Source organism: Pinus tabuliformis, chromosome 5_2 (assembly GCF_031772625.1).
Source record: "Pinus tabuliformis cultivar Carrire ecotype Pingquan chromosome 5_2, CPIR1, whole genome shotgun sequence".
Classification (NCBI taxonomy): Eukaryota; Viridiplantae; Streptophyta; class Pinopsida; order Pinales; family Pinaceae; genus Pinus; species Pinus tabuliformis.
Genome location: NC_142306.1, coordinates 483,894,682 through 483,913,691, shown reverse-complemented (window position 1 = coordinate 483,913,691; position 19,010 = coordinate 483,894,682). Strand labels below are relative to the sequence as shown.

The 19,010-nt window shown below is 34.7% G+C and overlaps 1 pseudogene; it reads left to right on the top strand.

Moving 5' to 3' along the window:
* The first annotated feature begins 517 nt into the window (after window positions 1-517).
* LOC149159784 (UDP-glucuronic acid decarboxylase 2 pseudogene) lies at window positions 518-9,236 on the top strand (annotated as a pseudogene).
* Window positions 9,237-19,010: the final 9,774 nt, after the last annotated feature.

Sequence of the window (19,010 nt, the reverse complement as noted above, 5' to 3'; positions counted from 1 at the left end):
CGCATTGGAGTTCCTGATCTGTTCGGTGGCAACAGATCGGATTTTCCTTGTGGTGGCGCATTGGAGTTCCTGATCTGTTCGGTGGCAGCAGATTGGATTTGCCCAGTGGTGGCGCATTGGAGTTCCTGATCTGTTGGGTGGTAGCAGATCGGATTTGCCCGGTGGTGGCGCATTGGAGTTCCTGATCTGTTTGGTGGCAGCAGATCGGACTTGCCCGGTGGTGGTCATTGAAGACTTATTCATCAGAGGATCAGAAATTTTATCTGTCCAATATAAATAACAGTGATGAGTACTCTCTTAAGCCAGAAAAGATGTGGTCTATTATCAGGCCAGTAGATTATTTGCTCAGGGAGCAGCGGTTGCTGCCTATTTTGATAGGAATCGCCATAGCATCGACTTTCTTTATCCTTTAGCATGGTTTTTTGGCTTCTAATGTTAATGAAAATGGAAGGTTTGTGCCCGACAAATCTCATCGGGTTGTTTATAAGACTCCTTTTTCTCGGTTTGCTCAGTATCATTCGGGTTCGATGGTGAATTCGGGGGCTAAAGTGCCCCTAGGTTTGAAGAGAAAGTCCCTGCGAGTTGTCGTGACGGGTGGAGCTGGCTTTGTTGGCAGTCATCTACTTGACAGGCTCATGGCAAGAGGCGACAGTGTTATTGTTGTCGACAATTTCTTCACAGGAAGGAAGGAGAATGTTTTGCATCATTTTGGCAATCTGAGGTTTGAACGGATAAGGCATGATGTTGTGGAACCCTTATTGTTGGAGGTTGATCAGATCTACCATTTGGCTTGCCCTGCTTCCCCTGTGCATTACAAACACAATCCTGTGAAGACTATCAAAACTAATGATGTGGGAATCTTGAACATATCCAGACTTGCCAAGCGTGTTCGGGCACATTTTCTACTTACAAGTACTAGTGAGGTTTATGGAGATCCTCTTGAACATCCTCAAATAAAGCTAACTGGGGCAATGTTAATCCCATCGGAGTTCGTAGTTGCTATGATGAGGGTAAGAGAACAGCCGAAACTCTAACTATGGGAGCAAATGTTGAGGTTCGGATTGCTTGAATTTTCAATACATACGGTCCGCGAATGTGCCTTGATGATGGTCGGGTTGCAAGTAATTTTGTTGCTCAGGCTTTTCCCAAGGAGCCTTTGACATTCTATGGAAATGGGAAACAGACACGGAGCTTCCAGTTCGTTTCTGATCTGGTTGAAGGCCCTATGCGACTTATGGAGGGCGAACATGTTGGTCCTTTCAATCTTGGGAATCTTGGGGAATTTACAATGTTAGAACTAGAACAGGTTGAAGAAGGAAAGGATGACTCTAACAGTGATTGGGACATTCCATTGTTAATGGAAGAAAAAAGTGAGGAAGATGAAGAGCAGGAGCAGAAACAAGAAGAAGAAGTAACAGGAAACGTAATCAATAATGCAAGCCCAGAAAAGGCTGAAATAGATAGATTTGAGATAAGTCCCCTACCAAGGAGATCAAGTAGGAATACTTGATTACCTTCTAAATTGAAAGACTATGCATTAATGTCAACGTTTTTAAACATTGTAGAACCTGCAAATTATGAGGAAGCAAGTAAATCTGATGCATGGAGGGCTGCAATGTATGAGGAAATAGAATCAATAAATAGAAACCATACTTAGGATTTGGTTGAATTTCCTGAAGGTAAAACCCCCATAGGATGCAAATTGTTGTATAAACCAAAAATAAATGTAGATGGGAGTATAGAGAAACTTAAAGCTACACTGGTAGCAAAGGGTTACTCACAGCAAGATGGAATAGATTTCGATGACACCTTTTCTCCTGTAGCCAAATTAAACACCATTAGAATGCTAATTTCCTTAGCAAAAAAATACAAATGGTAGCTACACCAACTAGATGTTAAGTCTGCATTTCTGAATGGTGACTTGAAGGAAGAAATTTATTTAGTACAGCCTGAAGGTTTTGTGAAAAAGGGGCAGGAACATCTTGTGTGTAAATTGAAAAAGGTACTTTATGGTTTAAAACAGGCACCCAAGTTGTGGTATGAGAAAATTGACTCATTTTTTGTACAGCATGGCTTTCATAGGAGCTTGAATGATCCAAATCTGTATACCAAGTTTAATAAATAGAGGCAAATTATTTTGATTTCTTTGTATGTAGATGATATGATCATAACAGGGAATGCTAACAATCTGATCAAAGAAATCAGATGTCACAAGTGTATGAGATGGAAAGACCTCGGAAACCTTCATTATTGCTTGGGATTGGAGGTATGGAAAGACTCTGGACAAACCTTTCTTACTCAAGGGAAGTATGCCAGAAGCTTGCTGGAAAGGTTCAGAATGGAGCAGTGCAGATCAACAGCAACACCATTACAACAGAACTTAAAGTTGAGCAGTGACGACGGTACTAAAGAGGTGGATGCAACCATGTACAGACAGCTAGTTGGCAGTTTGATATATCTGACTACAACTAGACTAGATTTGGCATACTCTATTAGTGTGTTGAGCCAGTTCATGTCAAAACCACTCGAAAGTCACTGGGTCGCAACGAAAAGGGTGTTGAGGTATCTTAGTGATACTAGTAATTATGGCATTTTGTACACTGACACTTCTGATGTTATTCTAGCATTTTTTTCAGATTCCGATTGGGCAGGTAACCTGGATGATCGAAGATCTATCACAGGTTACGCATTCAACATTGGATCCGAGGTCATAGCATGGAGCAGCAAAAAGCAACACATTGTAGCTCTATCTTCATGTGAATCTGAGTACCAAGCATTGTGTGCAACCACATGTGAAGCTATCTGGTTGAGAAGACTTCTCAACGATGTAGGAGAAGAGCAGAAAGAATCAACTATTATCAAAACCGACAACCAGAGTACCATCAAGCTTGCATACAATCCAGTCTTTCATAAAAATACCAAGCATATCGATACTCAGGTTCATTTTGTTCGAGAGAAACAATAGTCAAAAGAGATATGTGTTGAATATTGTAAAACTTGTGATAACATGGCTGATATTTTTACTAAGCCTCTTGGGCGTGTAAAGTTTGAATTGTTTAGAGGGATGCTAGGAGTTCACGATAATCCTTTCTCCATTAAGGGGGGGAGTTGAAAATAATTAATATTATTTTGTATTAATGGAGAAATGGTTACACAAGTTGTAACGTATCTCCTTAGTTTAGGATTTGTTCCTAGAGTTTAGGAGTTTGGTTGCAACTTCCTGAGTTCTAGTAATTTACTTAATGATGTAATTGCTCATTTGATGTAAGTAGAGTGTACGAAGAGAATTGTCTTTGTTTGAGTACAGTCTCCAGGTGCAGTACTCACCTGTGAGCTGTAACGCCTTTTTAATTCAAGTCTGATTTTTATCTCGTGGCTATATAGAACTAGGTGGCTGACACTGTTTTGTGAAAAGGATGGCATGTGCACCAGGTTGGCCGACTAACCACTCAAACGAGATTAAGATCCAATGTGTTGTCATGCTTACAACCAAATGGCACAGGAGACCAGTGGACCGGTGTCCACTAGCCTCACTTGCCTTCTTCTCAGCACATGTTAGAATCCATCCTGTGAAGAATATAAAACTAATTTCCTGACTATCTCATATATAATAATCAATGTCTCACCTACTCTTAAATTTATTAAAGAAACGAGTGAATATAAACGAAATATTGTTTGGTGTCGATATCTCCTCCTTTATTGCTTAACCTCCATGCAAAAATTTGACAGGTGGTTGCTTGGGTTCCATGCCATCCCATTATTGATTCTTATCTTAGGTTTCCAGGTCGAGGAGAGACAACTCAAATCTACTCATCAATGGAATTAATGCCCACCCTCTCCACCATGCAACACATGACTCAACATTACGGGCTTCTAAACTTGGATTTCCATCTCCTGCATTGTCCAGTGTGTGCACTCTGTGTTGCCCTCTGCTACTCTATTCCAGATACTCATACAATTGTTGCACACTTTATTGCCCTCCTCTGATGCACCATTCCAGATACTCGTCCACCTATTGCATGACGTTATGCAATGTTGGCAATATATCGAGTAAGTATCATATTTATTGGTCTCAAATGTTGAAATTATATCGAGTAAGTATCATCTTTCTTGGTCTAAAAAAAAGGATTCTAGAAAATTGTGCGATGCATTAAACATAAATCATATTTACTTTTGGATTTCTCTTCTCTGTAAGGCACTGGTTAGATTAGATTAGAACGAAAATACTCTAGAGTACCTCTATTCCATGATGAGTATCGCGAAACATTTTATAGAGTAAAAAAGTTTGGTGAATTTGCAATTGATTGGCTACCAAGAATGGGAAACTCATGTAGGACCCAATTAGTTCCTTCCAACACTCCCCCTTAATTCCAACTATATAAAAAACATACTCTTAAATGATATTCCTACTGGTCTAAGTCTCAACTAGGCTTACAACATAATTTGGATTTTCTACAATGCACAACTTACTTCTACATATTTCAGATTTAGCCTTTCCAAGAGGCTTGGTGAATATGTCAGCCACATTTTAATTTGTATTACAATATGATAAGTCAATTTCTTTTGACTGCAATTTTTCTCTTACAAAATGTTGTTGTGTGTCAATGTGTTTTGTCCTTGCATGATATATGGGATTGCTTGCCAATTTGATAGTGCTTTGATTGTCACATTTGATTACTGTAGGTGCTTGTTGTTTTTCTCCAACATCTTCAAGTATCCTCCTAAGCCATATTGCTTCATAGGTAGCACTGCATAATGCTTTATACTTAGCTTCAGTGGATGACAATGAAACAGTTGGTTGTTTCTTACTGCTCCATGATATTGGTCCTAAACCAATATTGAACACGTATCCGGTAGTAGATTTCCTATCATCTAGATTTCCAGCCTAGTGAGAATTAGAATAACCTGCCAATTCAACATCAAATTCATCAGTATACATAATACCAAAATTAAGTGTTCCTTTCAGATATCGAAGGACTTTCTTTGCTACTTTCCAATGGATTTCACAAGGCTTAGCCATGAACTGACTAAGTATGCTCACAGAATATGCTATATCTGGCCTAGTAGTGGTGAGATAGTTCAGTCTTCCCACCAGTTGATGGTACATAGTTCAATTCACCTCTTTGGTTCCATCATCACTACACAATTTGACATTCTGTTCTAAAGGAGTAGATGTTGCATTGCATTTAATCATATTGAATCCTTTAAGGATTTCCCTTGTATATTTGCTTTGTGTGATTAGTGTCTTACCAGATTCCCTCCAAACTTCAAGACCTAAACAATAATGCAATTCACCAAGATCCTTCATCTCAAATACATGTGACAACTGATTTTTAATTTCTTCAATGAACTTTCATGCATTTCCTGTTATGATAAGATCATCAACATATACAGATATTAAAGCAACATTCTTGCCTTCATATTTCTTGATGTATAAGTTAGGATCATTTTTTCTTCTCATAAAACCTTTATCATAAAAGAAAGAATCAATTTTCTCATACCATGATCTTGGTGTTTGTTTCAAGCCATATAAAGCTTTCTTTAACCTGCAAACGAAATGCTCTTGTCCTTCTTTTACAAACCCTTCAGGCTGAACTAAATAAACTTCTTCTTTTAAGTCACCATTCAAAAATGCAGATTTGACATCTAACTGATGCATTTTCCAATTATATTTTGTAGCTAATGCAATCATGATTCTAATTGTGTTCAACTTAGCTATAGGTGCAAAAGTATCTTCATAATCAATTCCCTCCTTTTTTGAATATCCTTTTGCAACCAATCTAGCTTTATGTTTATCAATACTTCCATCAACATTAAATTTAGATTTATAAAGCCATTTGCATCCTATGGGAACTTTGTTTTTAGGCAATTCTGTTAATTCCCATGTGTCATTCTTCATTATAGAGTTATATTCTTCATTCATTGCATTTCTCCATTCTTCATATTCTTTAGCTTCCTCATAGCTTGAAGGTTCTACAACATTCATAACAAGAGACATCAATGCATAATCTTTATATCTTACAGGTACCTGACTTTGACGTGATGACCTTCTTGGAGTTTTACTACTTTCATCTTTCTTTCCGATTTGCAGAGTCTTCTCTCCTCTCTTTGGAGTGTCATGACCGCTTGATGCTACTTGCTATTGAACTTGTATCTGTTCCTGTGCTTGTTCCTATTCTTGTTCAACACTTATATCTAATTTGACATAATCATCAATATCATGCCATACACTAGTATTATTTATTTTATAATCTTCATTTGCATTCTCATGAAACATCACATCCCTACTTGCAAGCAGTCTATGAGTACTGGGATCAAAGAACTTGTATGCTTTCTGATTATCACAATAACCAATAAATATGCACTTAATTGACTTTGCATCAAGTTTTCTCCTTTCATCTTTTGGAATATGAGAAAATACCTTGCAACGAAAAACTCTTGAATGACTCACTTTTGGTATGTATCCATAAAATGCTTCAAAAGGTTTTTTAAGCTCTAAAATTTTGGTTGGACTCCCATTTTTTATATAAACAACAGTATTAATGGCTTCAGCCCAAAAAACATTAGAGATATTTTTACCTTGAAGCATACTACGTGCACATTCAACTAGTGTTTTGCTTTTCCTCTTAGCAACTCCATTTTGCTGAGGTGTATGTGGCACTATAAATTGTTGCAGAATCCCATTGCTTTTACAATATTGATTAAATTCTCTTGATTTGAATTCTCCCCCTTGATCAGATCTCAAATTTTGATGTAATTACCAGTTTTTTTTTCCACCATACTCTTAAATTCTTTAAAATACTCAAAAACATTACTCTTCTTTCTTATGAAATAAACCCATGTATACGTAGATCTATCATCCACAAAAATAAGAAAATACCATGCTCCACCAATAGATCTAGTATGCATAGGTCCACATACATCAGTATGAATTATTTCAAGTATTTCCCTTTGCCTTTTTTCTTTATGTATAGGAAATTCCTCCCTATGTTGCTTGCCAAGTACACATGATTCACATTCAACATGATCATTCTTCAAGACAGGAAGACCTTCAACCATTGTGCTCTTTCGAAGTAGCATTAAATCTTTGTGATTTAGATGTAGATACCTTTGATGCCATAAATCTACTGTTGATATTGTTGTAGATGCCAAAGCTTGATGGCTTTTCCTGGTCACATCCAGCTTATACAAGCCTCCAACTCTAGTTCCTGTGGCAATAACCTTGTACTAATCTTGAATGTCTTTCACTACACACTGTGATTTAACAAATTCCACCTTCAAATCTTGGTCAGCAATAGTAGAAACATAAATGAAATTCTTTTTGATATCAGGAACATACATGCATTATGGATCCGTTTTTCTTGTCCATTAGGCAAATTCACACCTATTACTCCATAACCTTGAACTTTAAGTGATCTATTATCTCCTAGACAAACATATGTTCCATCAATGTTTTCATAATATTCATCAAACCACTCCTTATTACAAGACATATGGAGTGATGCACCAGAATCAATGAACCAAGCACTCTTATCATCATTTTCCGGAGACAATGCAGCATCAAAAACAAACAATTTAAGATTTTAAATCCATTACTGGTTGAGGTATCTTTGTCCACAAAATTTCCATTATGCCTTCTGTTTCTTTGCCTAGACTCATTATATGTCCTTTTATAACAATCTTTAGAATGATGCCCATGTTTGCCACAATAATAACGATCATCATTTCTCTTATGGATTGGAAATTTAGACTGTGTCATACCTTTTTGTTTTTCTTGAAATTTGCCTCCTTTGTTCTTGTCCCATGGCTTGCCTCTGTATGGATATTTGCCGTTAGCCACCAATGCCAAATCTGAACTACTAGAGCCCAAATTAAATCTCTTCATCTTCTCCTCCTCTTGTAGAAGAATTCCTGTCAATTCATCAAATGTAGGGGGTTTCTCTCTAGCTGAAAGACTTGAAACAAAAATTTGATAATCTTGCACTAAGCCATTTAATGTGATGGTGACTAAGTCAGTACTAGACACCTTTTCACCAATATATCCTAACTTATCACTTAAATCTTTGACACAAGATACGAAATTGCTTATATTTTCATTTTCTTCCATTTTTAGAGATAAAAGCTTAGTCTTCAAAAACAAGATCCAGTTTGTATTTGTTGTTTCATACAAACTCTTCAACATATCCCATGTTTCTTTTGATGTCTTTCAATCTCTAATGTGAGGAATAATGTTGTCCTTTACGAACATACGCAGCAACATCTTTGCTTTTGTCTCCCTTCTCTCCCAATATGGAATAGAACCTGCAACAGTGGGTTTGGGCTCATCCCCACTCACAATGGACCACAAATTATTACCTTCTAAAATAGTCATTAACTTGAATTTCCAATTCACATAATTTCCTCCATCAAGTTTGGTGGATTCATTCAAATAAGTATCAGGCAACAAATTTTCCATGATGAAAAAAAAACTTTCTCCAATCACCAAAATGCCACCAAGTCTAAATCCAAATGCACCAAATTTCACTAAATCTCAGAAAAATTTCACCACACATTAAATACCTTATTGCTCTATTATAATCTTCTTATTAAAAATAAACACCCCCTTTTTAAATTTAGTCTCAATACTTGAAATAGAGCAAATATTTTAAAACTTCTCCCAACAAAAACTTTTAACGGAAATCACTTTCACTTTTTTTCAAATAGCAGAAAACACTCCAATATTGCAAGCACAGTGTTGGCCTCTGCATCACCCATGAAAAGTCTCAAACCTCAAACCTTGCATTATACTTTTACATGATTCAGACCATGGCAATGGCAGAAACAATACTCATTCGCTTCAACGAATGCAACAACGCTCTTTCAACAGTGGCAGCGTGATTTGGTGGGAAGCTCCATACTTCATCCAAATTTTCACTCGTCAGCTTCTTTCTCTGATAAGTGATGGCAACAGATTCAGGGATTTTCCTTTTTTCTCAGATAAAAACAGCACAAGGTTTCGAGCAACGACGGAGGCAGGTTCCTCGCCAATCCACACACGACCAGCATGCAGGTCAACCACAGCTTTGGTATGCAGAGGTAGATTTCCCTCGCACAACCCTCCAAGTGAGCAACAGCTCCAATGGGCTCTTGACAAGGGTGCGCCTTCCTCCTCACGGTTTACAAAGCGCAGCAGTGTCTCCAACAAAGCGTCGACCAATTACACAGGGCTTACACTACACGACTCGACTTACAGATAAACTCAGCTCACAGGAACAACAATAGCTCATGGTCCCCACGCCAGTGTTCTCCTCACGTTGTTCACACAACACTGCTCTTACACAAACAGACCTCACCAGGCGGACTGCAAGTTCATAACAGCGCTACTTGTAGAAGAACTCTCACAGCCTCACCATTTGCAGCAACAAACAAACTCAACACTCAACACAGCTCACCTAACTTGCACCACTGAGCCCTCCTTTGCACGGCTCACCAACACCGAGATCACAGCTCTCGACCTCACACCTACTCTGATACCATATCAGAGAGAGCGGAGACTCAAACACAAAACACATAGATAGAACTTAGAACTCACAACTTGGCTTCATTCGCTGATTGAACATGTATTTATACAAGACATAGATCTTTCTAGAGATCGATGGGGCGGTGGATTTTTCAGGAAGCTTCCCTCATTGTCAATGAATTCTAGAACCTGCATTAAATCTCCTATTGAATTCTGGCTGCAAGTAGTTGGAATTAGTTCCTTCCAACAATAGCTGGGGCCTGAAGCGCTAGATCGAGACTCTATATCAACTTTTATCTAAGAATATTAACCAAAAATTTCAAAGGTATAAGCTAAAATATATACAACCTAACTATGCACCATATAATAGGTATATGTATTCAAAAGACGCGAAAAATACTATAATAAACATGAATGAACATGAACTCATTGTGTTTAGAGAGAAACACATTGAAATTGTCATTTTCAAGACTTCTTAGCTAGTGGATGTCACGACAAGTGTGAACAAAAAAAAAAAATTCTCAGACACTCTTTACTAAACACTGCCATTACTGAAGTACGAGTTTGAAGCTTGCCGGCATTCAAAAACATCTTTAAAGAATCTTGAAAAGAATAGAATGAATTTCAATAAACTAAGTTTTTCCCATATCAGATTAAATCTTGAAGAATCTTACGAAATTTTGAAATGAACCTTAATAAACATATATGATCGAAGTAAAATAATTTCAAGTATGTTTTAAGATAACCCTTTCAAGCCCCGGAAGCGGGTGTATAGTCAAGTGAGGAGTATGAAGGTGGCGTGGAAGGTGGGCGCGTGGCTCATCACACTCGCCAGCCGGCATCGTATGAGGAAATAATTTATGTCTCAGACCATCGACTTAAATGCTGCATTAACGCAACTCTCTCCCTCTCGCCAGTATGTAAGTATATCAGCTATGAAGCTCTGCTTGTTATTCACTCATGCTCTTCCCTTGCGCTTATGCTGGTTCAGCAAGGTTGAAGCTCCTCGCAGCTTCCTCTGTCGCCCCCTTTCAGCCCCCTCCACAGCTGTTTGTTCAGCACTTCCAACATACCTCACAATGCCCAGAATGCGCTCAAGGATGAGCTGCAGAAGAGGCAGCTCCCGAGGCCGTGTCTCCCGCCAACCTTCTTCCACAACCTCGGACCCTTCATCTGAGGCTTCAGATTTCTGCTTTGATAGATACCCTATGACCAGAAGTGGTCGTGGCAGGGGAAGAGGGCAGTTCCTCACCGAAGTGCGCTCTCATCAATCCAATTCTCACGCAGCTCGCTTCCGCTTCCCTTGCACTCTAGGCAACTCCTCCTTCATTGTGTCAGTCACCGTAGAGTTGTGTGAGGATACTGTGGGTTCGGGGGCTGTCAGTCCAGGGGCTCCTTTGGAACCGAGGATGGAAAACCAGAATGATTCCTCACAGAATGTGACTGCTCAGAGAAAGGACCCTGGCCCGAGCGCTCCTGCTGGTGATGGTCCTTCAAGTAAAGAGGGCCAACCCTTTGAGTTTGAAGATCTAGACCAATTCGATTGCCGCATTGTTGAAGAATCGCCTCCAACCTCGCATGAAGATTGAACAGGTGTGCACTTTCTGGTTTTGTTCATCTGCTGAAAGAAGCCGCTCAAGCCCTTCCAGACATATAGTCACTTCATGTTCTCAGTTCTCAGTTTATGGTCTTATTTCAATTTTTGAAATGCCGGTTTCCCCTGCGTGGGCGGCTTTCTGCTGTTGTTTTGGTCACTGTCTTGGTTCAATATGTTCAGGGGTCAGATTCCGATCTTGTAGTGGCTGCGCTGCACTAAGTTTTGATTGGTTCCTTTCAATCTGTCCCGGTCTTTAGTTACAGTTTCCAGTTATATCAAGTCTCAAAGCTAGTCATAATGCAGGTCTTCTGGTCAGTTACTCAAGCGATTTTTGTAAGCATGTCGTCTCATGGGCTAGAACTCTCGAGGCCTCTGCCTCTCTGCAACCATATTTTTGTATCAATATAGGAGTAGACAAATTCACAAAAAAAAGATAACCCTTTCAAGTGTAATGAATTTGAATGCAGTTGTATGATCTATAAGGAAATTGTTCGATGTAAAGTGAATTTAAAGAAATTCAAGCTGAATCTAAAGACAAAATTATTTTGGTAATTCATCCTACAAGATTCTATAAACTAAAATTTCCAGCTGCATTGCCTAGACAGACCGGAAATCAAAATTTATAATGAAATGGACAAAGACAACTGAATCAAAGTCTAAAATGAAATGGGTCCCAAATGAATTTAATCTTTTGTAAAGAAAGTTGGAAGGATCTTAACATTAGACATACCAGCAAAGTGGAAGGCCCTGAAACTACTTGGTGACCTGAAAGCCATAAAATAATTGTGCAATTATTGTAGCAGAGCACTACGAATAAATGCACTGTAAATACGATGAAGAGAATCTTGTTCATGTGACCTCGACTACTGTGAATGAGGGGGTTGGAAATTGATAAGAGAAACATAGAACGGAACATGGAGGGGACCTTCAAATTTTGATTATGAGAACTAAGTCGATACGATGAAGAGGAAAGGTCGAGTTCATGCACTGTCGAAGAGGACATGCAGCTTATTGGTATTATAAATTTACACGGAGAAGGAGACAAAATCTTTCTTGTTGGAGCACCTGCTCATGCCAAGCATCGTCTACACTTTTATCCCGCTCCATCTTATCTACACTTTTGCCTTAGCATCAAATCAATTGAACTAAAATTATCTTTTTTCCTTTTTACTCTTAATTTTTACATATGTGTCACTATGTTACTATTGGTTTGTTGAAATGCATCATAATTATCATAACTGAAAGGTCATGGCAGAGCTAGTTTATTGAAATCATGAAAGGTGCCATGAATTGACAGGTTGTGGCAAGAGCCTGTTTATGGTGAACAAAACCTAGCGGGGACCTTCAAACTTTGATGATGAGAACTAAGTCGATAATCTATTGGATGTTGGGAGGATTAATTTTTTTTTTGAGATATAAATATTTCACATATATTTCTTTAAACTTTTGATAAACTAAATGGTTGTTAAATTTCTATAAACATCAAACTAATTCATTGTCAAAATTTTAAAAATCATAAAAATGAACTAAATTGTAATATTATTATTATTGAAAGAATTAACATTTGATTTAAACATATAAAATGTAACAAGATTTTTAATTATGGAAATTTAGCCTCACTTTACCATGGAGATTTTTAATTCGTAAATAGGTTTTGTTACAATACTATGAGCCAATACCATGACCATGGTGGAATTTGACAAGCAAATTGCCAGGGGTAATTTTTCCGTCAAATACAATTTAAATAATTACAAAACGGTCTCTGCCTTGAAACAATGAAAACATAGGGGTGGAATTTGACGGGCAAATTGCCCATCACGATGTGATTTGCCAGTCAAATATAGTTTAAAAAATTACAAAATGGTCTCCTGCCATGAAACTATGAAAATTTGTGGAGAATTTTGAAAAACATCAAATTTGACCGGGGAGTCTTTTTTGAAATTTCAACCCTGACCATGACTTACTAATAATGCATGTCCAAAACATTATAACTCATCTTTATAAGACACATGTTTATATGATTTTTGTTTCATTAATTAAGTTAATTAAAAAGTGCGAAAGGGCATAACTACTTTTGAAGTAAATCTCAATCTTTGAATTGTGATTATTACTATGCCAAGATGGATAGAGAAAGAAACACACAATAACACAATTTGTTGTAAGCTTCTAGTGCTTCAGTTGCTTGAAGCTAGACGATTAAATAGACTCAAACCTCTAAAAATAGATATGATAATCTTAATTCACATATACACGATTGACACTTCCTAAATTACAACTCTAGCATGATTGCCACATCCTAAATTTAGACTATTTATAAATTGTGAATTACTAAATGTCACTTGGACTAATAATCTCCAACACTAAAAATATTCTAATTTATTATATAGAGATTATCCTTACCATCTATCTCATAATCATTAATTATTAAATTAAATTATAAATCCATATTCTAAAATAAATATACCTATCTATATAATTAAATATTAATTTAAAAAATAAATTAAATCACAAAATAAATTTAACTAAATAATTATATAAAAAATAACACAGTTATTTATATAATTAAATATCAAATTATATTAATTTAAAAAATAAATTAAATCACACAAATATCTTTAAGCAAATGATTATAGAAAATATTTAACCTGCAAGATGTGCAACAAAAATTCCACACGTGAAAACTTCTCTGAACACCATGACCCTGTAAAGATATAAAATGTCGATTCTCCATTTAAATTTGAAATCCTCTGAAAAGCAACATATGGAGAGAGCTGCTTCTGGCTGCGTGTGCAGAGATTCAAAGGCTCACGATACAGGTAACGGTGAGGTAATTGTGAGTTTAAGTTGATTGTAGATTTCTGGAATATTTGAAAATTTACTAGACATATTTGTGGTTGATTGTAGCTATGTTAGTAAGATTTCCAAATATTTAAAGAACTACATGCTTCTTCACCAACTATGAATTTTCAAAAGGTAATCACATATTTAAATTTTATTTAATAGTTTATAATTTGCAAAGAGGTGAGACTATAGGTAAACGTAACCATTTCCTTCCAAACTCTATTTAACATATAAACAAACAGATTGTAACATGTAAACTTGAGTCCGTCAACGAAAAAACCGGAATCCTTACACTTACATCAACAAGGGATAGGAATGATCTGAGAAGTAGTATTGAATGCTTACAGATTTTGGAAAATTTAAAGAGCGTTTCGCAATACGAAGAATTAAGATCTTTTAATCTTTATCAACGCACAACATAAATTTATTTTCGTTTATATGTTAGGGCTGACATACATGGTTATTATTTGAATTAAAATATATTAATATTTATTGAAGGATAAATAGTATTACTTAATAAAGTTTATTAAAAATTTAAAACTTATATTTTTACATTTTAAAAATTATATTAATTTGATTTATATTTTATATATATTTATATTTTATTATAATTTAAACCGTTTATTTTTTAGTTTATTAATATTAAAAATAAGAGTTGTTTTTAGTAAGGGTTTTTGGAAGATTTTCAGGTCTATTTTTTTTAAGTTAGGAGAAATTTATTGAAATCACAAATTTTAAGGCTAACCCATGCACAATGGAAGTGCCTTATAATTTTTCAGATTCAGAATGATAACACTAAAAACAACTCCTTAAAAATATAATATATTATTTGAATGTTAAATGTCATTACGTAATAAATGTTTAGAGTTTTAAAATTAATATTAATTTAACTTACAAGCATAGTTTTGTTTTATTACGAAGGTCCCATCTTATCAGGTACCGAAGCATATTAATATTGCAGCAATTTGTAAGCGACGAATGCTAGTTACCAGGAGGAAGGAATATTACAAATTAAAAGCTTTCCACCCATTTCAGAATTTTTACCAGGAGAAAGGAATATTACAAATTAATGTTATTAAAAGCTTTCCACCCATTTCAGAATTCTTACCAGGAGAAAGAAATATCACAAATTAATGTTATTAAGAGCTTTCCACCCGTTTCAGAATTCTATTGCTTTCTGTCGATCCATAATCACGTCCATTACCTGAACCTGGAAAATCTTTGGATGTGCCACGAGTTGGTGTGGGTTTCTTAATAACAACATAAGCTAGAGTGTCCTCCCCCTACATTCTAACATTCAAGAAAATGTGCATTCCATAAGACATTTGCTCACGGTCGCTTGTGTTGTGAGATTAAATATTTGCTCACGGTCGCTTGTGTTATGAGATTAAATATGATTCGAAATTCCAATATGGCACAAAGATTGAATCTAATCCAAAACGTGAGATTGAATATGATTCGAAATTCCAATATGGCATCAATAATATTGAATCTGATCAAAAATTCCAATATGGCATCTAAGAAATTTATTGTGGTGCTCCATGTATGGATTGCAGAGTAATTTATTACTCTCATCTGGTAAAGAAATGGATGTCAAGTATCCTTCATATTTAGCTCAGTAATCAACAACTCAATCTTCTGATGGCTTTAGGGATGGAGATCATTATCAATTCTACTATACAACTATTATAACAGGTTGAGGATGAAATTGACATCCTTTGTAGTTAAATTGAAGAATTATAGTATGTTAAGGCTTAAGGATTTTCCTGGTCAATTCTCTTTTTCAATTGATCCTTGAACTCTTAAATGTGAATGCAATTATCCTAGATTTTGGGCATATTGATCTCTCTATTTAAAATTCCACTCCTCCGTCATAGTTTTTCATGCTAGTTTGATTTTACATCTTTGATATTTTTACCTCGGAGCTGCTCGTAGCAGATAGAAACTTTCCTCTTTTAAACTTTATAATGCACAGAAGTAAATTATATATCTATATATATAAAAGATTTTATACTATCTAATATGATTTAGGTATTGCTTTATAAATTACAATAAAACTATATATATGGAAAATTGAAAAAATTAAATTAATATAAAACTATCTCAAATCTATTGATTATTTAAATAAATTAAATTTCTAAATGTAAATTTCTTAATACAATATGAAATTAAATAATAATAAAAAACAACATATTAAAAAATTTGGTCTCTCAGATTTGGGTTCAAGAAAGATATAGACTAAGTCTCATACCCCCTCTCTCTCTATATATATATATTCAACAATTAACTAACTATTATTATTGTAGTAAATAAGAATTTGTGTATGTAGAATTAGTGAACTAGCAACTACAGCATGCATATAACTTCTAGGTGTTTATACAAACCCCTTGAAAGTTGGGGGATTTGAGAAATTGAGGATTTTAACATAGAATATAGGCCCATAACACTTCATTACCATAGGGATCACCAATTAAGTCCCCGAAAGCTAATAGATAAATAATTTAATTTAATATTAATAAAATTTTACTCATTAAATAAATTTATGTTAACTATAAATAGTCAAAATATTAAAAAGTCTATTGCTAATTTTTATTTTTATTGAATCAATTAAAAATTGAAATAACTTTATATTAATGTTATTTTAAAAAATTATTTATTTCCATTATATAAAAAAAACTATATTTTATGTATGCATTGTACCTATCTTTAAGAGTGGGAATAAAAACATTCCCTCTAATTATCTAACCATTATGATTAGCTCAATTTTACCTAAGTTGTAAAGAGTTATTTTGCAATAGGAGATTAACCTATGGCTAGAAATCCATGATAAATAGCTAATGGCTAAGCTAGCTTTTAGAGATATCATTCAACTATGGATCACCTTCTTATTCTCAATGTCAATGGAGATGAGTATCACGATAATAAAACTGATCTACTTTGTTATTTCACTTTGTTTTTTCATTCACTTTAAAAAGAAATTGATATTGTTATGAGGAAGCCTATAGAAAAGGTTAGAGGAGATCTATAGAAAAGGTTAGAGGAGATAATAGTTCCTCTTGAGCTTAGTGACATTGTGAGAAGGTTGTATGAGAACATTATTTCCAAGCTTATGATCAAAGAAAGTTGGTCAAAATTAACAAGGGAGTCTTTCATCCCCTCCCATTTTTTGTAATACATTGATAAGCTAGAAGAGTGTTTGGAAGAGGAAAATTGTGTTTATCCCATGTTCAAGTCATTACTTTTCTAGTTTATGATGATGATATCGTTCTTATACAAGATGAAAATTGAAGAAGACTGGTAATAAAGAATGAAGAAAATCATATCATAAAGCATAGAAGATGGAGATAAAGAACATCAAAAGAACATATCATAGAATATGGAAATGGGACTAGGGTCAAGAGCGAATTGAATATTATATATGTCACACGTACTCGTTAAGGAGGAGTATCAAAGATTGACATAATACTTGCAAATAAATAATAATTTATAAATTATAAGATGGTTCATAATGATGTGAATGGATCATACAAGTAACGAAGAATTATAGATGAAGAGAAATAAGATTTGTTAGGTATAACTATTAGTTAAGAGATCTAAGGAGAGATTATTGTAGGTTCAATTATGCATATCGTTGTTATTATCACTTATTGTTAAATAAAAAAACCACAGAATGATTCATTTAATAGAATTTCCCATTTAAGTGCTTTTTACTATAAACCCTCTATATTCCTTGCTTCATATTTATTTCTATATATTTGTTAGGGCCATTGAAACAAATAGTACACATTGCTAAAAAGACAAAATTCTCAGATACAAAGAAATATTAGCCCCATAATAAACTAAAAAAATATAAAAAAAAATAACACCATTACCCAAATACCATTAATAACTTTTAACCTTAACCAAATTGAGCCATTAATTGCAACATGATGTGAACAAGAGTGTATCTCAAATAATGTTGAAGGAAGGTGGGTGATATCTACCCCTCTATTGAGTGGGGTGTTAATGATGGTACAACCTCTCTCCCCACTCACTATGTTTGTCAGCTTGTGAAATTTCCACATAAATTAATATGATTTTATAAAATATGTTAGATTAAAAATGTTAAAAAAATATAACTTGAATTTTTGAAAGAGAATTATTTTTTTTAAAATAGTTGTTTTAACTATTTTATTTAAAATAATGTAAATTTATTTTAACAAAAATAAAATATATATAATTATATTTATATTACCTTATTTTAATCATAATAAAATTTATTTATTATTTAAAATAAATTATGATTTCTTCCCAAAACTTTGTCACGGTGTAAAGTTAACATTCTCATTCTTATAAACTTAAAAAATAAATCTTAATCATAATAAAATTTATTTATTATTTAAAATAAATTATGATTTCTTCCCAGAACTTTGTCACGGTGTGAAGTTAACATTCTCATTCTTATAAACTTAAAAAATAAATCTTAATATTAATAAATTTTATTTATTATTTAAAATAAATTATGATTTCTTCCCAGAACTTTGTCACGGTGTGAAGTTAACATTCTCATTCTCATTCTTATAAACTTAAAAAATGAAAATACCGCGATGCCATTGAAGTGAATAGTGAAAGCAGCCATGTAGTAACATGAATGCCTCCTCTATATAATTTTTTCCGCTCCCAAATTTTCCTTTGGCTTTTTTTTCATGTTTTGAACATGAATTTGTATGTATTACATCAGTTTTGATAATTAGATGATTTATATGTTCCTTTGACTTTTTTTTCATGTTTTGAACATGAACTTGTATGTATTACATCAGTTTTGATAATTAGATGATTTATATGTGAGGTATCATGACCACTAATTATGAGAATTCTGATCTCTGTGTGGGAACACGATGCATGTCAATGTGACGCCTCCAGCCGTAGTATCGTTGGATAAATATGTTTTTTTAAATGTTAAAACCCGAGCAGTCAATATAAAAGTTACAGGTAGAGAAGCCCAAGCACTCAATATAAAAGTTACAGGTAGGGAAACCCAAGCAGTCAATATGAAAGTTCCATGTAGAGACTACGTAATTTCTTGCGACAACA